Below are 24,924 nucleotides of genomic sequence, written 5' to 3'. Positions count from 1 at the left end.
TATGAGTTAGGTAGAGATTACGAGCATCCACTTTAATATTGAATTGCCTTACTTTAAGGACAAACCCCCTTCAATGGAAAGTTGATCAACTTGTGGTCAAGTAAAAAATCTTTATCGTATTTTAGAAAAAAATAAACCTTTGTCCATAAGACAATCATTTTTCTTTCAGTGTAGCAGTCTAGCTACCTGTTATGGTGTGGTGGTAATGGTATTATATCAATATCCCATATCTTTCACTGTTTGAATAGCAACCATGCCAGAAGCTGACACAGAAGAAGACTAAGATTAATACTTTCAAATAAACCCTGTCGATATATGGGTATTTGCAATAGTAAGTACCATTAAATGGAAGCCTTAGAAATCTATTAGGAAGCCAGTAAACAAATGCAAAAAAATAACAAATCATACCAGCAAAATTTTACAAAAAAAAAACCTCCAACAACTAAATTAGTTGCTGTCTATTAAAATACCCTTATGAATACCATAAAGTATTTGCTTTAGTCTGGACCAAGGCTATGCGTAGCAGTACGTATATGCTTTGGCAAAAAGTCAACCATAAATGATGTAAATTATCCAAGGTATTCAAAAGTTGTTAGCATTAGCTACACATGAATTATGAATTGGAGGTGAACAAAAAAAAAATATATATATGTGACCCTTAAATACAATGGAATCGAAGCATATTTCAATGTGACAGGAATAGATGACATCTTCAAGGTCATATCCAGTTATGCTAAGGAATTCAGAAAAGGTTAATTTTTCATAGTTTTTATAATGAAACACACACACACATTTTAATCGGAAGTAAAATTTGTGCTGGACATCACACAAAATCTATTGATGTATAACCACAGATACAAAACTTTTGAAAGATGATTTGCATATTATCACAAAGATGATTGATTTCATTTCTAATTAGAAATAAGTTCATTGCCTTTGCAAATTCTTGAGATTGTATATAGATTCTACACAGAAAAAACTATTACCAAACAAAAAACGATCAAACTAATTAATTGTACAAATTAATTTTTTTAATTGGCTTTGGTTTGATTAAAAAATATTTTTTATTCTGTGTATTATATGTAAGTATTGCTTAACTGATTTTTTATTCTTTTTTCTTGAGATAATCATAACTGCGCTTAGACTTCAAACGAAACGCGACCAGAAACAGGAAACACCAGTAGAAAGTAACACAGGATGGCTGACATGAATTGATTCCATGTTCACTCTGGTATATCGACAAACTAGAATTGACAAGACATTTGTTTTATTGCCAGCTTATTATATTTTGGATATTTATTCGTCAAGCAATTCAACCGTAATAGTGTGATTGGTAGCATTGACAAATGCCGTGGAGGTTGTAAAAACAAAACTGTAACAACATCTGAAATGGTTCTGGGAGAGTACGTTCGAATGCGAATATAAAAGCAGAATTAAATTAAAGGACTGGCAATTTATATAATATTAAGTAGAAATTTCTTTAAAATAAAGAAATTGTTATTAAAATAAATTTTATAATCTTTACTTTAAAAGTTTTTTTTTAAATTAAATTTAGGACAAGGATTTGAGAAATTTTCATTTCTCCGTATATCTTGACGTAATGAAAGTTTTCCTTAAAGTAAAGAAAAACACTAATTTTTCATCTGATAGGTGGCTGGTAATACAACAAAGTAATACACTTTTTTCCTTCTTTTTTAATTTTATTGTTCAAAAAATGTCAGGCCTTCAAATTTTAGGCCTTCAAATGGCCGACAAAGCCACCACATGTAGCACGAAAGTGCCTCTGTGGTATTCGGGTCCATTTCTGGCGAAGCGCCTAGTATTTTTTAGTACCAACCTTACTCTCCAAAATGTGCCAGGAGCAAATGTGTAATGCCTAGAGATCGCGGTTGCCACTCGATCCAAAAATAATCTACCAAAATTTGAAGTAAATTTTACCAAAAACCTACCAAATAAAAAAAATATTTTGCAGTTTTTGATTTCTATAGAAAATTTTGTCAAAATTGTATTTCTGTAGACAATTTTGTCAAAATTGTTTTCTATAGAAAATTGTGTCAATTTTTTTTTTCTATAAAATTTTGTCAAAATTTTTTTCTATAAAATTTTGTAAACTTTTTTTTTCTATAAAATTCTGTCAAAATTGTATTCCTTGAACAATATGTCAAAATTCTATTCCTAGCCAAAAATTTTTCAACATTTTATTCCTACACACAAAACAATTTCACGAAAATTTTTCCAATTAAATTTTTAATTGAGTTTTAAAAAATATTCAATTAAAAATTTAATTGATTCAACATTTTTTTTTTTTTTTTGAAATAAAAATCAATCACAAAACTAATAGTATCAATTAATTTTTTAATTGGATCAATTAACCTTTTAATTGACCTTCAATTAATTTTTTAATTGATACTATCATTTCTGTGATTGAAGACATTTCAATTAAAAATTAATTGGATCAATTAATTTCGTGATTGAATCAGAATTTTGTTTTTTTTTGTGTGTAGAGAAATATTTGTCAACATTTTATTCCTAAAGAAAATTTTGTCAAAATTGTATTCCTATAGAAAATTTTACCAAAATTTTATTCATATAGAAAATATTGTCAAAATTTTATTCCTAAACAAAATTTTGTCAAAATTTTATTCCTAGAGAAAATTTTGTCAAAATTGTATTCCTAAAGAAAATTGTGTCAAAATTTTATTCCTGAGATCAAAACAACAAATAACATTTTATTCCTATAGAAAATTATGTCAACATTTTTTTCTAGAGCAAATTTTGTCAAAATTTTATTTCTATAGAAATGTTGTTAACATTTTTTCCTAGAGATAATTTTGTCAAAATTTTATTCCTAGAGAAAATTTTGTCAAAATTTTATTTCTATAGAAAACTTTGTCAAAATGTTTTATTTCTATAGAAAACTTTGTCAAAAACAACAAATAAAATTTTATTGCTATAGAAAATTATGTCAACATTTTTTTCTAGAGAAAATTTTGTCAAAATTTTATTTCTATAGAAAATGTTGTCAAAATTTTATTTCTATAGAAAATTTTGTCAAAAATTTATTTCTACAGAAAATTTTGTCAAAATTTTATTTCTATATAAAAATTTTGTCAACATTTTATTCCTAGAGAAAATTTGGTCAAAATTTTATTCCTAGAGAAAATTTTGTCAAAATTTTATTCATAAAGAAAATTGTGTCCAAATTTTATTCCTAGAGAAAATTTTGTGAAATTTTATTCCTGAGATCAAAACAACAAATAAAATTTTATTCCTATAGAAAATTATGTCAACATTTTTTTTCTAGAGAAAATTTTATGAAAATTTTATTTCTATAGAAAATGTTGTTAACATTTTATTCCTAGAGAAAATTTTGTCAAAATTTTATTCCTAGAGAAAATTTTGTCAAAATGTTATTTCTATAGAATATTTTGTCAAAATTTTATTTTATAGAAAATTTTGTCAAAAATTTATTCCTAGAGAAAATTTTATCCATATTTTATTCCTATAGAAAATTTTACTCCTATAGAAAATTTTTGCAAAAATTTTATTTTTAGAGAAAAAAAATGTTGTCGAAAATTTATCCTATAGAAAATTTTGTCAAAATTTTATTTCTATAAAAAATTTTGTCAAAAATTTATTTTTATTGAAAATTTTGTCAAAATTTTATTTCTATAGAAAATTTGGTAAAAATTTTATTTATATAGAAAATTATGTTAACATTTTTTTTAGAGTAAATTTTGTCAATATTTTATTTCTATAGAATATTTTGTAAACTTTTTATTCCTAGAGCAAATGTTGTCAAAATTTTATTCCTAGAGAAAGTTTTGTCAAAATTGTATTCCTATAGAAAATTTTGTAAAAATTTTATTCCTAGAGAAAATTTTGTCAAAATTTTATTGCTATAGAAAATTTTGTCAAAATTTTGTTGCTATAGAAAATTTTGTCTATAGACAATGTTGTCAAAATTGTATTCCAAAAAAAATGTTATCAAAATTTTATTCCTAGAGAAAAATTTGTAAAAATTTATCCTAGAGAAAATTTTGTCCAAATTTTACTCCTAGCATTATTATCCTAAAAAAATGTTATCAAAATTTCATTCCTAGAAAAAATTTTGTCAAAATTTTATTTCTATAGAAAATTTTACCAAATTTTATTCCTATAGAAAATTTTGTCAAAATTGTATTCCTATAGAAAATTTGGTCAAAATTTTATTTCTATAGAAAATTATGTCAACATTTTTTTCTAGAGTAAATTTTGCCAATATGTTATTTCTATAGAATATTTTGTCAACATTTTATTCCTAGAGAAAATTTTGTCAAAATTTTATTCCTATAGAAAATTTGTGAAGTACCTCTTAGGTGGAGAAAATATTTTGCAAAAACTACCAAAAACAGGGAGAATTCTACCAATCTTCCAAACAGTAATCTACCATTTTTTGCCAACTGTGGCTACCGTGATTGAGATCCGTAGATTTTGGTCCATCCCACGATTTCAACAACTCCTCGGAATGTGTAGTTGCTAATTTAAGTAATTAGCGGCTATTCAAAAAACAAAAAATCCAAATGAAATGTGACGATGCAAACCTTGTGAATTCTACTCTTGTCCATGTATTTTCCAAATTATGTGATGATAAAATCATCGAATTTCAATATTTAACAAAGCCATCTTTTGCTAATCACCACAATTCACAGAGAAATGGTATTTTTTAAATAGAGCCCAAAGCCAAATAACTCAAGCGACCCTTCATTTATGTCGCTTTACCATTTAATTGTTTCAAATTTAGTGCTTTATTTCAGAAAAAAAAAACTAAAAACCAATAACAACTAAATTGTATTTTCTGCTGTAAAAACCAAAATTAAAAAATAAATGACCCACCACCAAAGGCAAAATAATTTTCAGTAATGTGAAGAAGATCAATTCAAAGGCATAGATGATTGCATTTCAGTTTTGCTAAACATAGCTGCCTCAACACCAACACCATCACCAGTGTTGCTGATGATGATGATGATTATGCTGTATGTGTGATTGTTTCTATGCTATAAAGTACTTGGATGGAAAGGCATTATGTTGTATGTTGCTATGGTGGCGGATCTATCTTCTTCCAACGCCACCTTTCCAACATTAAGTGAATGTACAGACGACGATGACGCGAAAACGATAGTGGTGGTGGCGATGGTGGTTGTGGGCCAAAATGCAGACAGACCCAAAATGAACGCCACCAAAAAATTGTTTGTGCTGTGCTGATGATTTTTGATTTCTTAAGCTGAAGAAGATATGCCGATCTATGGTCTTTAGATGATGGCAGAGTGGCGATGGCCACTACCAAATTGCCATTGATAATAATAATGATAACAACGGTTGCGCTTATAACGAACGATAACTTATGTCTTCGATTTTGTCATTATTTTCATTAACCATGGCTCTTATGGTTTCTTGGTTTATTTTACTTTTCTCCATGTAATGAAGGGTATACTAAGTTTTTCATTCGGTTTGTAATGGTGCGAAAAGTTTGAGAAAATTTCCTGTAGAAATTACATTTTTACAATTTTCCTATATAAATGAAATTTTGAGAAAATTTCCTATAGAAATTAAATTTTGCAAAAATTTCCTATAGAAATGAAATTCTGAGAAAATTTCCTATAGAAATAAAGTTTTGAGAAAATTTCCTATAGAAATTAAATTTTGAGAAAATTTCCTTTAGAAGTGAAATTTCGAGAAAGTTTCCTATAGAAATGAAATTTTGAGGAAATTTCCTATAGAAATGAAATTTTGAAAAAAATTCCTATAGAAATGAAATTTTTAGAAAATTTCCTATAGAAATGAAATTTTGAAAAAATTTCCTATAGAAATGAAATTTTTAGAAAATTTCCTATAGAAATGAAATTTTTAGAAAATTTGCTATAGAAATGAAATTTTGAAAAAATTTCTTATAGAAATGAAATTTTGAGAAAAGTTCCTATAAAATTAAATTTTGAGAACATTTCATATAAAAATTTAATTTTGAGAAAAGTTCCTATAGAAATGCAATTTTCAGAAAATTTCTTATAGAAATTAAATTTTCATAAAAAAGAAATTTTATAAAAATTTTCTATAGCAACGAAATTTTCAGAAAATTTCTTATAGAAATGAAATTTTGAGAAAATTTCCTATAGAAATGAAATTTTGAGAGAATTTCCTATAGAAATTAAATTTTGAGAAAATTCCTATAGACATGAAATTTTAAGAATATTTCATATAAAATTAAATTTTGAGAAAAGTTCCTATAGAAATGCACTTTTCAGAAAATTTCCTATAGAAATGAAATTTTCAGAAAATTTCCTATAGAAATGAAATTTTCAGAAAATTTCCTATAGAAATGAAATTTTCAGAAAATTTCCTATAGAAATGAAATTTTCAGAAAATTTCCTATAGAAATGAAATTTTCAGAAAATATCCTATAGAAATGAAATTTTGAAAAAATTTCTTATAGAAATGAAATTTTGAAAAAATTTCTTATAGAAATGAAATTTTGAGAAAATTTCCTATAAAATTAAATTTTGAGAACATTTCATATAAAAATTTAATTTTGAGAAAAGTTCCTATAGAAATGCAATTTTCAGAAAATTTCTTATAGAAATTAAATTTTCATAAAAAAGAAATTTTATGAAAATTTTCTATAGCAACGAAATTTTCAGAAAATTTCTTATAGAAATGAAATTTTGAGAAAATTTCCTATAGAAATGAAATTTTGAGAAAATTTCCTATAGAAATCAAATTTTGAGAAAATTCCTATAGACATGAAATTTTAAGAATATTTCCTATAAAAATTAAATTTTGAGAAAATTTCCTATAGAAATGAAATTTTCCGAAAATTTCCTATAGAAATGAAATTTTCAGAATATTTCCTATAGAAATGAAATTTTCAGAAAATTTCCTATAGATATGAAATTTTCAGAAAATTTCCTATAGAAATGAAATTTTTAGAATATTTCCTATAGAAATGAAATTTTCAGAAAATTTCCTATAAAAATGAAATTTTGGGAAATTTTTCTAAAGGTGTGAAATTAAAAAAAAATATAGAAATGAAATTTTGTGTGTACAATAAACAGTAAAGGGTACATGAAATTCAACTTCACCGATTTGTTATTTGTTCAGTATCATCAAACTTCGAATGCTGTTGTAGTTAGCTGATGACAGGTTATCCAAAAACTGTTCAAAGTTAAATTTCGTTATTTTCGATTTTGACTTGGTTTTAATTTTGATTTACTTTTTGAAACTATTGCCGAGACGGATAGTTAAAGAGTTTGGTTTTTTGTGGACTCCTCATCATCATCAATGATCGATCGATCGATACATTGAAGGTCATATGTAATGCTCATCAGCATTTTTTTGTTGCTGTTTTACAAACGTTTAGTGAAACAAATAAGGTTTGCCCATAGTTTGGTGCGATTTGTTCACTAGCATCCATCCCCCTGATATTAATGATTTTTTTGTTATGTATTTAATTATGGTCTTGGGTCAAGAGGTTCCATCATAGAGGAGGACCATAAACAAAAACACCAATCCACAAAAAAGCTCTCATAAATGCTTCATCTACAAATGAATGTGTTAGGGTTTTTTGTTTTGGTTCGAAAAGGGAAACAAATTTCAATTGCTGTAATACTCTCAGAAGTACTTGCAGCATTCAAATGATGGGTCATTCAACAAGCCTTTTCCTGTTTAATAGATAGATAGAGGCTGTTTAAAAAATAATTCCGGAGTTTCGTTACAAATTCCTCCTCGGAATGTGAACAATCAATTGTTTGACCATCAATATTCACACTTTAGGGGGTTTAGTTGAATTTAATTAATTACTCTTTGTCTTTCCATGGAATTATGTAAGCCTCTCAAATATATTTCGATCGCTTGGAATTGAAATGGATAGTAATTATTAAAGAGGTGTTGTTTCGAAGAAAAAATCCATGCTTTTATTGAAAACGCCTTAAATTGGTAAAAAATGGAATGGTTTAACAAGAATGAATAAATTGCCTTATAATAAATTTTAGAATATACAAAAAAATGAGTGATAACCATGAGAATTTAATAAATTGGCTATTGGGATTTAGACATCAATTACATTATGGTACACATATGTAGGTGTTTTAATGATTTGTATATCCCACACCAATGAAGTCAGGTAGAGAGGCAAATAGTTAGGTGATCCTCATATAATGTGAGTTATATAATTTTCATGCCTACCAAAGATATCGCTTTCAAACCACAGTTGCCACTCGTGCCAAAAATAATATACCAAAAAGTTAGCAAAATTTTACCAAAAATTTATCAAATTTAAAAACTCCTATTTTGAAATTTTTGTCCCTTTAAATTTTTTCAATAGAAATTTTTGTTAAAGTGTTATTTCTATAGAAAATTTAGTCAAAACTTTATTTCTATAGAAAATTTTGTCAAAATTTTATTTCTATAGAAAATTTTGTCAAAATTTTATTTCTATAGAAAATTTTGTCAAAATTTTATTTCTATAGAAAACTTTGTCAAAATTTTATTTCTATAGAAAATTTTGTCAAAATTTTATTTCTATAGAAAATTTTGTCAAAATTTTATTTCTATAGAAAACTTTGTCAAAATTTTATTTCTATAGAAAATTTTGTCAAAATATTATTTCTATAGAAAATTTTGTCAGAATTTTATTTCTATAGAAAATTTTGTCAAAATTTTATTTCTATAGAAAATTTTGTCAAAATTTTATTTCTATAGAAAATTTTGTCAAAATTTTATTTCTATAGAAAATTTTGTCAAAATTTTATTTCTATAGAAAATTTTGTTAAAATTTTATTTCTTTAGAAAATTTTGTCAAAATTTTATTTCTATAGAAAATGTTGTCAAAATTTTATTTCTATAGAAAATTTTGTCAAAATGTTATTTCTATAGAAAATTTTGTCAAAATTTTATTTTTATAGAAAATTTTGTCAAAATATTATTTCTATAGAAAATTTTGTCAAAATTTTATTTCTATAGAAAATTTTGTCAAAATTTTATTTCTATAAAAAATTTTGTCAAAATTTTATTCTATAGAAAATTTCGTCAAATTTTTATTTCTAAAGTAAATTTGGTCAAAATTTTATTTCAATAGAAAATTTTGTGAAAATTTTATTTCTATAGCAAATGTTGTCAAAATTTTATTTCTATAGAAAATTTTTTCAAAACTTTATTTCTATAGAAAATTTTGTCAAAATTTTATTTCCATAGAAAATTTTGTCAAAATGTTATTTTTATGGAAAGTTTTGTCAAAATTTTATTTCTGTAGAAAATTTTGTCAAAATTTTATTTCTATAGAAAATTTTGTCAAAATTTTATTTCTATAGAAAATTTTGTCAAAATTTTATTTCTATAGAAAATTTTGTCAAAATTTTATTTCTATAGAAAATTTTGTCAAAATTTTATTTCTATGGAAAGTTTTTGTCATCATTTTCTATAGAAGTAAAATTTTCTATAGAAAGAAAAATTTATCTCTTTATTCAAGGAGGACAATGATTGAATACCGATTCTATTTCCAAATGACAGTTGGTTCAAAAAATTTGCTATAGAAATGGAATTTTCACAAATGGAAATTGTTAGAAAATTCTCTATAGAAATGAAATTTTCAGAAAATTTCGTATAGAAATAAAGTTTTCAGACAATTCCCCATAGGAATGAAATTTTCAGAAAATTTCCTATAAAAATTAAATTATCAGAAAATTTCCTATAAATATTAAATTTTCAGGAAACTTTCTATAAAAATTAAATTTTCAGAAAATTTCCTACAGAAATGCAATTTTCTATGGGTTAGGTTAGGTATAGTGGCAGCCCGATATTTCAGGCTCACTTAAACTATTCAGTCCATTATGATACCAAAGTGGTAAACTTCCCAGCAAAAAAATTTGGAAGTTCTTCCAAAGGCACAACTTTAAAAGCACTTCCAGAAGATGTACTCCCAATGATGTTCTTTATTTTAACTACACAGGAAGTTCTTTTAATTAAATTTTTTATAACTAGTTTTTTTTTCATATTTTTAATGGGTAATGCTAACTGTTTTGTTTCAAATAGGTTAAAAACAGTGTAAGAGTTTATAAAATGGTAGAAATTACTCAAATTTTGCCGAAAAAAAGCTAAATCCAATCTGAAAATTGAATGAGTGAATTTTTGAAAATATTTGAGGTCAAACGTTTCAGACAGTCCATTAAAAATTATAAAAAAATTATAAAAATGATTTATTTGACAAAATATCACAGAATTTTTTAATTTACATCCAAAACAGTGAATTCGGATAACACCTAATGAAGTGATGCCAATTCAGTGCAACGGCTGTTGAAATGAAGGATTTCCATCTTATGACAAGCCCATGTTAAATTCATCGCTTCTGCGTCAATTTTGCACCACTTCCGGATTCAAAAAGAACATTTTCATTACTTTTTTGGCGACGCTTTTTTTTGCTGGTTCTCTCTTTTCACTGAATGCTGATTCTATGTTAAGCTCAATGACAAGGGACCTCCTTTTTATAGCCGAGTCCGAACGGCGTTCCACATTGCAGTGAAACCACTTAGAGAAGCTTTGAAACACTCAGAAATGTCACCAGCACTACTGTGGTGGGATAATCCACCGCTGTAAAACTTTTTGGTGTTTGGTCGAAACTGGTTTTGAACCCACGACGCTGTGTATGCAAGGCGGGCATGCTAACCATTGCACCACGGTGGCACCCTTGAAATGAAATTTTCGGAAAATTTCCCATAGTAATGAAATTTTCGAAAATTTCCTATAGAAATAAAATATTTGGAAACTTTCCTATAGAAATGAAATTTTCGGAAAATTTCCCATAAAAATGAAATTTTTGAAAAATTGCCTACAGAAATTAAATTTTTGGAAATTTTCTTATAGAAATGAAATTTTCGGAAATTTTGCTATAGAAATGAAATTTTCGAAAAATTGCCTATAGAAATTAAATTTTCGGAAAATTTTCAAAAAATGTCTATAGAAATGAAATTTTCAAAAAATTTCTATAGAAATGAAATTTTTAAAAAATTTCTATAGAAATGAAATTTTCCAAAACTTTCCTATAAAATTAAATTTTCGAAATTTTATTGTCGAAATAAAGTTTTATATAAAAATGAGATTTTCACAAAATTTTCCATAGAAATGAAATTTTTAGAAAATTTTCAAAAAATGTCTATAGAAATGAAATTTTTAAAAAATTTCTATAGAAATGAAATTTCCTATAACATTAGATTTTCGGAAATTTTATTGTCGAAATGAAGTTTTATATAGAAATGAGATTTTCACAAAATTTTCCATAGAAATGAAATTTAAAAAAATATTCCAATAGAAATTAAATTTTCAAAAAAACCTATAGAAATTTTCGGAAAATCATGACTATATTAACCATGCTGTAGTTCATTTACACTATTTTTTAGAATTGTAAGAATTTTTTCCTATGTTTTAGTTGGCATTGACATATATTCTTGGCCTAAGGATTTGCATTAGACTGGGGAAAATTTCTTAAAAAAATTATAAAAATAAACTAAGGCAAAATACATTTTTTGTAAGTTGACTTTAATGTAGGACTTAGCATTCCGTATTAGAGGTTCACTAAAGAGGTAATTGTTCACTCTAAACCTATCCCAATTTATCTTCTTCTGATTTGTGTAAGTCCGGTGTTCGGAATTGATGTTAAAGTCGCAGTAATCCACAACCGTTGGTCTTCACTTTTAAATACTTAGTCAATAATATAACAGTCATGGTGTTGAGATTTAGAAATCTCTTCAGTCTGACCCCTACAAAATGTTGCATAAATGTAACTACAGCTTAACACTCATTAGTTTTGTGGAAGTTAATAAAACCTCTAGACAAGCTCTTTAAAATTATTCTCATTCATATATGCATATATTTTTTTTTTCAATTTCATAGACAACCATAAAATAAATATAAAATATAAAAATTTCGAAAAAACGAAAAAAAAAAAAAAAACTCAACTCTCAATGATTCTCCTGTACAATCCAATTAACATTTCCATCATAGTTTGCTTTGATTTCAGTTTTATTACCGCTCGTAATATTGTTAAATCTTTCATGTATAGGCAATGAGTAATATTTGTTAATTCCGTCAATTCATTCTGTTGGGAGTTGGGTTCGTTCTCCTATCATAAGGTTCCCCCATTTTGTTAGCCAAAATAAATTCATGATTTTATGGTTCACCACCATATATGTGGCATGAAACTTGCTGCTGTTGCTCGATTTTTGAACTTGTCCGCAAAATATTCACTTGATGTTCATCAACTTGTGTGTTTGATGTGATTCATTTTGGACTCGTTATGAGTTTGCTTGTGAAGTTGAAGTGAAGTTCTGCATTGCATATTCATATTTGTCTTAAATTTATATTTTGTTTTTCTGCAAAGTTCCATATGCCTTGATTCGTGTATTGTTATGATAGGATTGCCTTCGAAAAATGATGTGATGTTGTTGGTGCTGCTGCCAAATTTGTTGGCATATTTGCACGTTATGACTCGAGAATATTTATTTACATACATTAGAAACATACAAATTACATATGATTACATTGTTTATGATTCAAAAACACATGTTTACCGATGTTTGGAACTGAGAATCAGGATTTTGATTTTTTGTGAAGTGCTAGCTATTGTCATAATATTCTGGCAGAGGGTGATATTAAAATACCTATATTCGGATAGTTAAGCTGTATTTAATCCTACTAAATCTTCGAGAGAGGCAATTGACTGCCGTAAATCTCTTAAGGAGATGTATGAGGAATTCAATATTCACCTAATATGGTGAATATTTTGACAAAATTTCTATAGAAATAAAATTTTGAAAAATTTTTCTATAGAAAAAAAATTTTGAAAAAATTTTCTATAGAAATAAAATTTTGACAAAAATTTTTAAAGAAATAAAATTTTGACAAAATTTTCTATAGAAATAAAATTTGACAAAATTTTCTATAGAAATAAAATTTAGACAAAATTTTTTATAGAAATACAATTTTGACAACATTTTCTATAGAAACAAGTATATACGGCCGTAAGGTCGGCCAGGCCGAATCTTATGTACCCTCCACCATGGATTGCGTAGAAACTTCTACGAAAGAATGTCATCAACAATCGAATTACTTGGGTTGTGGTATCTTAAAACTTCTTAACATCGTTTTCTAAATGGTTGTTAACGGCCATATACTAGCCCAATGTACCAAATTTCAACTGACTCGGATGAAATTTGCTCCTCCAAGGGGCTCCAAAACCAAATCTCGGGATCGGTTTATATGGGGGCTATATATGATTATGGACTGATATGGACCACTTTTAGCATGGTTGTTAAATATCATATACTACCACCACGTACCAAATTTCAACCAGATCGGATGAATTTTGCTTCTCCATAAGGCACCGGAGGCCAAATCTGGAGATCGGTTTATATGGGAGCTATATATAATTATGGACTGAATGAACCAATTCCTGCATGGTTGTTGGATACAATATACTAACATCACGTACCAAATTTCGACCGAATCGGATGAATTTTGCTCTTCCAAGGGCTCCGCAAGCCAAATCGGGGGATCGGTTTATATGGGGGCTATATATAATTATGATGTGGACCAATTTTTGCATGGTTATTAAAGACCATGTACTAACACAATGTACCAAATTTCAGCCGGATCGGAGGAAATTTGCTTCTCGTAGAGGCTCCGCAAGCCAAATCTGGGGATCGGTTTATATGGGGGCTATATATAATTATGGACCGATGTGGGTCAATTTTTGCATGGTTGATAGAGACCATATACTAACACCATGTACCAAATTTCGGCCAGTTCGGATGAAATTTGCTTCTCTTAGAGGATTCGCAAGCCAAATTTGGGGGTCCGTTTATATGGGGGCTATACGTAAAAGTGGACCGATATGGCCCATTTGCAATACCATCCGACCTACATCAACAACTACTTGTGCCAAGTTTCAAGTCGATAGCTTGTTTCGTTCGGAAGTTAGCGTGATTTCAACAGACGTACGGACGGACGGACATGCTCAGATCGACTCAGAATTTCACCACGACCCAGAATATATATACTTTATGGGTTCTTAGAGCAATATTTCGATGTGTTACAAACGAAATGGCAAAGTTAATATACCCCCATCCTATGGTGGAGGGTATAAAAACATTTTGTCAAAATTTTTCTATAGAAATGAAATTTTGACAAAATTTTTCTATGTTGACAAAATTTTTTATAGAGAAAAATTTTTGACAAATTTTCTAAAAAATAAAAATTTGACAAAATTTTCTATAGAATTAAAATTTTGACAAAATTTCCTATAGAAAGAAATGTTGACAAAATTTCCCATAGAAATAAATTAGCAAAATACGATTTTTTTGTTTGGTAGTTTTTTGGTAACATTTTCTCCAAATGTTGGTAGATTATTTTTGCTTGAACCCTATACACGGTTCATAAATAAAAATAAAATTTGAACAAAATTTCCTATAGAGAAAAAAAATTTGACATTTTCTATATAAATATCAAAATTTTAATTATAATTTCCAATAAAAAATTGACATTTTCGATAAAAATAAAAATTTTACAAAATTTCCTATAGAAATAAAATTTTACTAAAATTTTCTATAGAGAAAAATTTTGACAAAATTTACTAAAGAGAAAAATTTTGACAAAATTTTCTATAGAGAAAAATTTTGAAAACATTTCCTATAGAATTAAAATTTTGACAGAATTTTCTATAGAGAAAAATTTTGCCAAAATTTCCTATAGAAATAAAATTTTGCTAAAATTTTCTATAGAGAAAAATTTTGATAAAATTTTCTATAGAGAAAAATGTTGACGAAATTTCCTATAGAAATAAAATTTTGACAAAATTTTTTATAGAGAAAAAATTTTGACAAATTTTCTATAACAATAAAAATTTGACAAAATTTTCTATAGAACTAAAATTTTGACAAAATTTCCCATAGAAATAAAATTTGCAAAATAAGATTTTTTTGTCTTTTTGTTTTTTTTTTTGTAGTTTTTGGTAACATTTTCTCCAAATTTTGGTAGATTACTTTTGGCTTAAGTGGCAACCGTGTATAGAAATAAAAATTTTGAAAATATTCCTCTTCAACTAAGAGGTACTTCACAAATTTTCTATATAAATAACATTTAGACAAAATTTCCTGTAGAAAAAAAATTTTGACCGAAATTTCTTATAGAAATAAAATTTGAACAAAATTTTCTACAGAGGAAAAAATTTGACATTTTCTATATAAATATCAAAATTTTAATTATAATTTCCAATTGGCAAAATTTTCGATAAAAATAAAAATTTTTAAAAATTTCCTATAGAAATAAAATTTTACTAAAATTTTCTATAGAGAAAAATTTTGACAAAATTTTCTATAGAGAAAAATTTTGACAACATTTCCTAAAGAAGTAAAATTTTGACAGAATTTTCTATAGAAATAAAATTTTACTAAAATTTTCTATAGAGAAAAATTTTGACAAAATTTCCTATAGAAATAAAATTTTACTAAAATTTTCTATAGAGAAAAATTTTGACAAAATTTCCTATAGAAATAAAATTTTGCCAAAATTTTCTATAGAGAAAATTTTTGACAAAATTTCCTATAGAAATAAAATTTTGCCAAAATTTTCTATAGAGAGTTTTTTTGACAAAATTTCCTATAGAAATAAAATTTTGGCAAAATTTTCTATAGAGAAAAATTTTTTAACAAATTTTCTATAAAGATAAAAATTTGACAAAATTTTCTATAGAATTTCCTATATAAAGAAATGTTGACAAAATTTCCCATAGAAATAAAATTTGCAAAATAAGATTTTTTTGTTTGGTAGTTTTTTTTTGGTAACATTTTCTGCATATTTTGGTAGATTATTTTTGGCTTGAGTGGCAACCGTGGATACCATAGAGTTTACTGGCATATTGGATATAGAGTTTACTGGCATATTATAATCTGAATGCCCATAGAAATTATTCGACAATATTGATGATAAACTACTTATTATTGGCATTTTCCCAAACTAACCGCCGTCGACAGGTTCAATTTTCGAGACTACAGAATTTAAAAGTACTCCTCTATCTATCAGCCTAACATAGTAGATAGGGTGGTAGATAGTTTTAGAAAGGTTAAGAAAATGTGCACAGTTTGGATGTAAGGATATTCCAAGGAATCACAAAACTTCTATATGAGTCCCCCTATATTTCAAAATTCCGGCGAACTAGAAATTCTTTCGAAAAGTTAAAAACAAATCATGAATTCTGAATAACATAGTTTGTTTTTTTTTCATAGCTTACAATCTTGTCCACAATCCGCTCTAGCTTTAGGCATTGATTTATTATGCTTGTCATTTTTCATTTCAAACTAGTAAGCATGAATGCGTGGTCATCATCAAGTAGCATTGTACTTATACAGAACATTTAAAATCTGAACATACTATCTCCTCATTGTTACTAAATATTTCACTTTAATAAATCCTATGGTTAGAAGACCACATGAAGAAGAACCAAAAAATCAACGATGTGCCATTCTATGCGGTGCAACTCAAATGTTAAAAGGTTAATTGGCATTATTTGCTCATGATCATTTGAACGGCTCTCTCGCACACACACACACACAGCTTAGGTTAGACGTGGACGCATGAATGGTCACGAATGGACGGACAGACAGACGGATAAGAATTATATATAGACAAGTGGACATGGTACTGATAGAGAGGCGAACAATGATGTAGATGTTTGATGATGTTGAATGAATGGAAAAAGCTGATGAACACCAAGGGTATAAGAATTGGAAAGGCCTGACAACTACAAGATAGAAATTGGGTAGATCCCATTGATTTGCTGTTCTACAACTGAGAGTTCACTATGAGCTTAGACTCGAGCTTACCATGAGAGTTCGTATTAGCTTAGACTTCGTTCTACACATTTTCTTGCGAAACATAAGTTGGGCTTCTTTGAGGAATCTGCTTTTGCCCTATTCTACTCGGAAAAAGAGAGTGTGTGACACAGATAAGAGAGTTATTCTAAGAAACAGTCTTTTCCGCATAGAAACGAAATTTTCGCAGAAGTACAAAGCCGACCAATATAACAGGTATTGTTCTCAAAATCAATAAATTGTCTTTTCGACCATACAACTTTTTACATTTTTTTCGGAAAAGGCGACCTCTCGATTTTAGAAAAGTTGAAAAAGTCGGTTTTTTGCGTTGTTGTTTACTTTTTGATATTTTGGAAATATCGATTTTTCGACGTTTAGACAATTGAAACGTTGGGAAAGTCGAATTCTCAAGTTTTCGATCATTTAAAATTTGAAAAAGCCGGTTGTTCGAATTTTTGAAAAAAATTGGAAAAGTAGACATTTTGTGTTTTTGATGTTTTTAAAATTTCGAAAAAAACGGCTTTTCGATCTTTCGTCTTTAAAAGAAACTGGAAAAGTCGAAGTTTATAGTTTTAGACTTTTGGAATATTCGGATAAGCCCTCTTTTAAATATTCGGGCTTAAAAAAATGGAAGAAGATTTTTCGACTTTTTGAATTTTTGGAAAATCCTTTCCAAATCCTTTAAATCTTCCGGGTAAAAAAATGGAAGAAGACATTTCGAGTTTTCGACTTTTTGAAAATCTGGCGAAGCCGTCTTTTCAACCTTCCGATTTGAATAAATGAAATTATGGCATTAGACGTTTTGAAATTTTGAAAATTTGGAAAAGCCAACTTTTTGAAAATTTTTCGACCTTAAGACTTTTTCAAAATTTGGAAAAGTCGACATTTCGACTTTTTGCCTTGTTTACTTTTTGGAAATGTTAACTTTTTGATATTTAGACTTTTCAAAATTTAGAAAAATTCAAATTTTCGAGTTTTCGACTATCTGAACTCTAGAAAAGCCAATTTTTTAAAAAATTGGAAAAGTCGAAATTTTAAGTTATCGACTTTTTTGACGACTTTTCGACCTTATAGCGCTTTACAGACTATCAGTTATTCCGGACGACAGTGCTCATGTCGAACATATCCATGTATTGTGCACATTATAAGTTAAGTCCGAAGGCATAATCGATACTGCTGCATGGTTATGGGATCGATAACACATTTACCGATTATTTAGTCATCGCCGACAAGTCGTATCGATCCGACACACTGTAAGATTCTTTACAAACAACGACATTCCGTCCGGAATAACTGATAGTCTGTAAAGCGCATTAATAAATGGAAAAGTGCACGTTTCGATAGTTTTGCTAAGAAGCTCATAAAAAACAGCCTTATCTGCATAGAATTTAAATTTTCGCTAGAAGTACAAAGCCGATCAATACACCAAGGATTTTACTCAGAATCAAAAAATCGACTTTTCAACATTAGGACTTTTTCAAAATTTGGGAATTTGTCGACATTTCGCCTTTTTTAACAAAAGCCGATATTTAGTTTAGAAAGTCCAAATTTTGAGTTATCGACTTTTTCATAATATTGAAAAGTCGACTTTCCGACTTTCCATTTAAAAAAACAAAATGGAAAAGTTGACGTTACGATAGAAGATAGTTTTGCTAAGAAGCCGTTAGAAAAACGGCCTTATCCGCATAAAATTGAAATTTTCTTTAGAACTACAAAGCCAACTAATACACCAAGAATTGTACTCAGAATCAAAACGTTAATTTTTCAACTTTAAGACCTTTGGGAAAGTAAACTTTTCGAGTTTTCGGCTGTTTGAAATTTTCGACTTTGTAAAGTCGAATTTTCGAAATTTGAAAAGTCGACGTTTCGATCTTTCGACTACTCAGAATCAAAAAGTCGGTTGTTCAACCTTAAGACTTTTTTCAAAATTTGGAAAAGTCGGCATTTCGATTTTTTGAACAAAAGCCGATATTTTGTTTGGACTTTTTTAAAATTTTGGGAAAGTTAACTTTTCGAGTTTTTGACTTTCTAAAAAATTGAAAAAATCGACGTTTCGACTTAGAGAATTTTTCTAAGAAACTTTTCGAAATACCGCCTTATCCACATGGAAATTAAAGTATCCCTAGAGGCATAAAACTGACTATATACCAGGCTATACCAGGGATTTGGAATTCCTTGGATTTGACTCTTCGATCAGAAGACTTTTTCAAAATTTGGGAAAGTCAACATTTCGGTTTTTTGAAAATTTGGGAAAGTAGTTTTTCGAGTTATATTTTTTTTTTTTTGTAAATTTGGAAATTTCGACTTTTTCAAAATTTGGGAAAGTCAACATTTCGGTTTTTTGAAAATTTGGGAAAGTAGATTTTCGAGTTATATTTTTTTTTTTGTAAATTTGGAAATTTCGACTTTTCAACCCTTAGGCTTTTTCAAAATTTGGAAAAGCGGAATTTTCAACCTTTCGACTTACAATTTTTTTTTGGAATTTTTGACTTCTTCATTTTAAAAATTCCTGGGCTGGCGTTAAAGTGGATAGTTTTACACCATATACCAGGGTATACCAGGGATTTGGAATTCCTTGGATTTGACTTTTCGATCAGAAGACTTTTTCAAAATTTGGGAAAGTCAACATTTCGGTTTTTTGAAAATTTGGGAAAGTAGATTTTCGAGTTATATTTTTTTTTTTGTAAATTTGGAAATTTCGACTTTTCAACCCTTAAGCTTTTTCAAAATTTAGAAAAGCAAAATTTTCAAGCTTTCAACTTACAATTTTTTTTTGGAATTTTTGACTTCTTCATTTTAAAAATTCCTGGGCTGGCGTTAAAGTGGATAGTTTTACACATTAGTATTTAACGTATACTTTTACATACGTATTAAACTAATATTTAAAATAATATCGTCTACATATAACCTCAGATTTCCATAAAAAATATTTGCATCATATTTCCCTTTTAATAATATCCCCACATATCAAGTCAATTATAGTCGATAACATTACCACAAGTCTATTTCGATTTTCGCCTTGTTTGAAACAAATTAACCGAAAATCGACATCATCACAATATACAACACCATCATCAATTACAGAATACTTCATTTACGATTAATTCCTCTATCACCTACAAAGGCCTTCTAGCCAAGGCCTTTACAAATCAACACTTGTCTCATTATCCCTCTGCAATTAATTTTGGTAACTTTTTTTTTCTCATGTCATATGTGAATGAATCTTCTACTTTGATTGTGAGCGACAAATGTTTCGCTTGCTTCTTGGATTTTGATATTTGTTGTTGTCTAATCGACGGTATGTGTGACTAGTTAAAGTTGAGTGGCGAATATTTTATATCCATATTTGAGGTCTATTAAGTGCGTGTTTCCTCGCTGCTCATAATTTTTTTTGTGAAGTTTAAGTGTTGTTACGTTTATTAATTAAAAATTATTTATATATAGATACGTCTACATATATGACGAGGATGAGCTATTTTTTGAACATATATGTATATATGTTATAGAGACTTCTTAGTTTCATAATGATGGCGATAATAGTGTTAATGGTACTGTGTGTACCCGCATCAACGTACTATATCCATTTATCAGACTCCATCCTGTCATGGGTTTTGTGTTCTTGTTTTTTTTTTTTGAACACGTTCCTCGAATATGTTACGTCTAAAAATGTTAATAAGATTAAATGGTCTATAAGAGGCTATTGTAAAAATATTTTCCCCATTTGGTTATGGAATTTCAAAGTTATCTATAATTGCTGAAAATATCATATTATCATAGTGACCTTTGTGGGATTGTGCAAAATAGATTAAAATGTGCAAACATGCGGAACTTATAAGTTCGTATGTTTTGCTATTTATTCTTGGACAATTTCCGTGTAGTTGTTTTTATCGATTTTTTGTTTTAATTTTCCTCAGATGTTATGTTTATGGCAAAACTGTTTTATCGGCAAATAAACGAAATGTTAAGGCCGGTTCCCTTTTCGAATTAAAATTTTCGCGGTTCATAGACCATATACAACAACTATATATATTTTTTTAATCTTTTTCTTAATTTTATTGTTTAAAAGCAAAAAATTCGGAAATAACATCAAATTTTAGACTCAATTTTGATTTGTTCGAATTGGCTAAGTTTGGCACGAGTTATGTCCTTCAAAAGGCCGACTAAGCCATCCCACGTTGCACGAAAATAGTTTCCGTGAATTTGTTTTTATTTTTTAGAATATTCTTCAGATATGAGTTTATGGGAAAACTGTCTTATCAGCAAATAAACGAAATGTTAAGACCGCGCGAAGTGATGTCTTGAGAAGATAGATTCTTTGATATTTTTAGTCCTTGGCTCTCTCCAGTGTATCGGCGAGCTCTTGTACTTTTTAAAACTTTTTTTATATACTACCACTGCCGCTTGGGTTTCGATCAAATCTGGTCTTCACTTTTTGGATAATTTCTGGTATTTATATCGTTTTTTCGTCCCCTTTTTGGAGGCGATCTCTCCTCCATGGTTCCCACTCGAACCCAAAATAATCTACCAAAATTTTGAGAAAAACTCGCCACAAAAAAAAAAAACTACCAAACAAAAAAATCTTTTTTTTTTTAATTTTATTTCTATAGAAAATTTTGTCAAAATGCTATTTTTATAGAAAATTTTGTCAAAATGTTATTTCTATCGAAAATTTTGTCAAAATTGTATTCCTTAATTTTCTTAGACAATTTTGTTTCTCTAGAAAATTTTGTCAAAATTTTATTTCTATAGAAGATTTTGTCAAAATTTTATTTCTATAGAAAATTTTGTCAACATTTTATTTCTATAGAAAATTTTGTCAACATTTTATTTCTATAGAAAATTTTGTCAACATTTTATTTCTATAGAAAATTTTGTCAAAATTTTATTTCTATAGAAAATTTTGTCAAAATTTTATTTCTATAGAAAATTTTGTCAAAATTTTATTTCTATAGAAAATTTTGTCAACATTTTATTTCTATAGAAAATTTTGTCAAAATTTTATTTCTATAGAAAATTTTGTCAACATTTTATTTCTATAGAAAATTTTGTCAACATTTTATTTCTATATAAAATTTTGTCAAAATTTTATTTCTATAGAAAATTTTGTCAACATTTTATTTCTATAGAAAATTTTGTCAACATTTTATTTCTATAGAAAATTTTGTCAAAATTTTATTTCTATAGAAAATTTTGTCAAAATTTTATTTCTATAGAAAATTTTGTCAACATTTTATTTCTATAGAAAATTTTGTCAACATTTTATTTCTATAGAAAATTTTGTCAAAATTTTATTTCTATAGAAAATTTTGTCAAAATTTTATTTCTATAGAAAATTTTGTCAAAATTTTATTTCTATAGAAAATTTTGTCAAAATTTTATTTCTATAGAAAATTTTGTCAAAATTTTATTTCTATAGAAAATTTTGTCAAAAGTTTATTTCTATAGAAAACTTTGTCAAAATTTTATTTCTATAGAAAATTTTGTCAAAACTTTATTTCTATAGAAAATTTTGTCAAAATTTTATTTCTATAGAGAATTTTGTCAAAATTTTATTTCTATAGAAAATTTTGTCAACATTTTATTTCTATAGAAAATTTTGTCAACATTTTATTTCTATAGAAAATTTTGTCAACATTTTATTTCTATAGAAAATTTTGTCAACATTTTATTTCTATAGAAAATTTTGTCAAAATTTTATTTCTATAGAAAATTTTGTCAAAATTTTATTTCTATAGAAAATTTTGTCAAAATTTTATTTCTATAGAAAATTTTGTCAAAACTTTATTTCTATAGAAAATTTTGTCAAAAAATGTATTTCTACGAAAACTTTGTCAAAAGTTTATTTCTATAGAAAATTTTGTCAAAATTTTATTTCTATAGAAAATTTTGTCAAAATTTTATTTCTATAGAAAATGTTGTCAAAATTTTATTTCTATAGAAAATTTTGTCAAAATTTTATTTCTATAGAAAATTTTGTCAAAATTTTAGTTCTATGGAAAATTTTGTCAAAATTTTAGTTCTATGGAAAATTTTTTCAAAATTTTAGTTCTATGGAAAATTTTGTAAAAATTTTATTCTTTAGAAAATTTTGTCAAAATATTATTTCTATCAAAAATTTTGTCAAAATTTTATTTCTATAGAACATTTTGTCAACATTTTATTTCTATAAAAGATTTTGTCAAAAATTTTTGTCCAAATTTTATTTTTGTAAAGAATTTTGTCAAATTTTTATTTCTACAGAAAATTTTGTTAAAGTTTTATTTCTATAGAAATGTTTCTCAAAATTTTATTTCTATAAGAAATTTTATCAAAATTTTAGTTCTATAAAAATTTTGTCAAAATTTTATTTCTAAAGAAAATTTTGTCAAAATATTATTTCTAAAGAAAGTTTTGTCAAAATGTTATTTCTATAGAAAATTTTATCAAAATTTAATTCTATAGAAAATTTTGTCAAAATTTTATTTCTTAGAAAATTTAATCAAAATTTTATTTCCATAAAAAATTTTGTCAAAATTTTATTTCTATAGAAAATTTTGTCAAAATTTTATTTCTATAGAAAATTTTATCAAAATTGTATTTCTTAGAAAATTTTGTTTCTATAGAAAATTTTATGAACATTTTATTTCTGTAGAAGATTTTGTCAAAATTTTATTTCTATAGAAAATTTTGTCAAAAATTTATTTCCATAAAAAATTTTGTCAAAATTTTATTTCCATAGAAAATTTTGTCAAAATTTTATTTTTATAGAAAACTTTATCAAAATTTTATTTCTATAAAAAATTTTGTCAAAATTTTGTTTCTATAGATAATTTGATCTATAGAAAATGTTGTCAAAATTTATATTAATTAAAATTTTTACATTAATTTGCCAACACTGAAACATATGTATAGTCAGACTTGTAAGATGGGTATCTGCCATTTTCTTTTCAATAGCATAATAATACCAATTCCTTAATCTTCATGTCCAATTAGCTCTCCTGCGTTGATATCAGGCTAACATAAAAACAAAAAATAGTTGTCAAAATGTTTTTTTTTTCTATAGAAATTTTATCAAAATTTTATTCCTATAGAAAATTTTGTCAAAATTTTATTTCTAAAAAATTTTGTCAAAATTTTATTTCTATAGAAAAATTTTTGTCAAAAATTGTATTGCTATAGAAAATGTTGTCAAAAATGTTATTGCTATAGAAAATTTTGTCAAAATTTTATTTCTAAAGAAAATTTTGTCAAAATTTTATTTCTAAAGAAAATTTTGTAAAAATTTTATTTCTAAAGAAAATTTTGCAAAATCTACAAAAACATCAAGAATTCTGCCAATCTACCAAACAGTAAACATCTACCATTTTTGGTAGAATTCTACCAACTGAGGCAACCGTGGCTGCAACACTGCCAGTATTATGGTAACGAGCTGTGGTACAAGAAACCAAACATTTATTCACATTATAATGCTGGCGAGCTCTAACGATAACCACTTGTGGTTTTCCAGTCCAATATAAAGCAAATACACTATCACGCTTAAACTCAATAACGAATGACTTTATTTCGGAATGGAATAGATCGAAATGCTTTTATAAGCTTGCAAACAATAAAATGATCTTTCAGTGGAATAAATCTGTCAAGCGGTTTAGATATAATAGAAACCTAAAATTGGTTGTAATACATATCAGCTACCCTGTATGTCTATATTGGGACAAGTTTTAGTTTACCGATAATACAGTTTCGAATGCAAAAGTTTCGCTAGCAAAAATGACCATAGATTTCTTATGGGTAGGAAACATTTTTCCTAGAGCTAACACATACTGTGCTCATAATAAATGTTTAATTTATTTATATGGCGATTCATATACCGATTCAATACATTTCGATGGATGTATAAATTGTTTTTATATGAAACATAAACATTTAAATAATTGCTATTATTGAAATGAGCATGTTGTCACCGTCCCACCACATGACTCCGTGGCGCAACGGTAGCGCGTCTGACTCCAGATCAGAAGGTTGCGTGTTCAAATCACGTCGGGGTCAAATTCTAAAG

The 24,924-nt window shown here is 26.8% G+C and overlaps 1 non-coding gene across 1 annotated transcript; it reads left to right on the top strand.

The window, feature by feature from the left end:
- The first annotated feature begins 24,842 nt into the window (after positions 1–24,842).
- TRNAW-CCA (transfer RNA tryptophan (anticodon CCA)) lies at positions 24,843–24,914 on the top strand. The gene has a single exon. It is a non-coding gene; the product is annotated as a tRNA-Trp (tRNA).
- The last annotated feature ends 10 nt before the right edge of the window (positions 24,915–24,924 follow it).

Source organism: Haematobia irritans, chromosome 5 (genome assembly GCF_050003625.1).
Source record: "Haematobia irritans isolate KBUSLIRL chromosome 5, ASM5000362v1, whole genome shotgun sequence".
Lineage (NCBI taxonomy): Eukaryota > Metazoa > Arthropoda > Insecta > Diptera > Muscidae > Haematobia > Haematobia irritans.
This window is presented reverse-complemented; position numbering and strand designations above follow the sequence as displayed.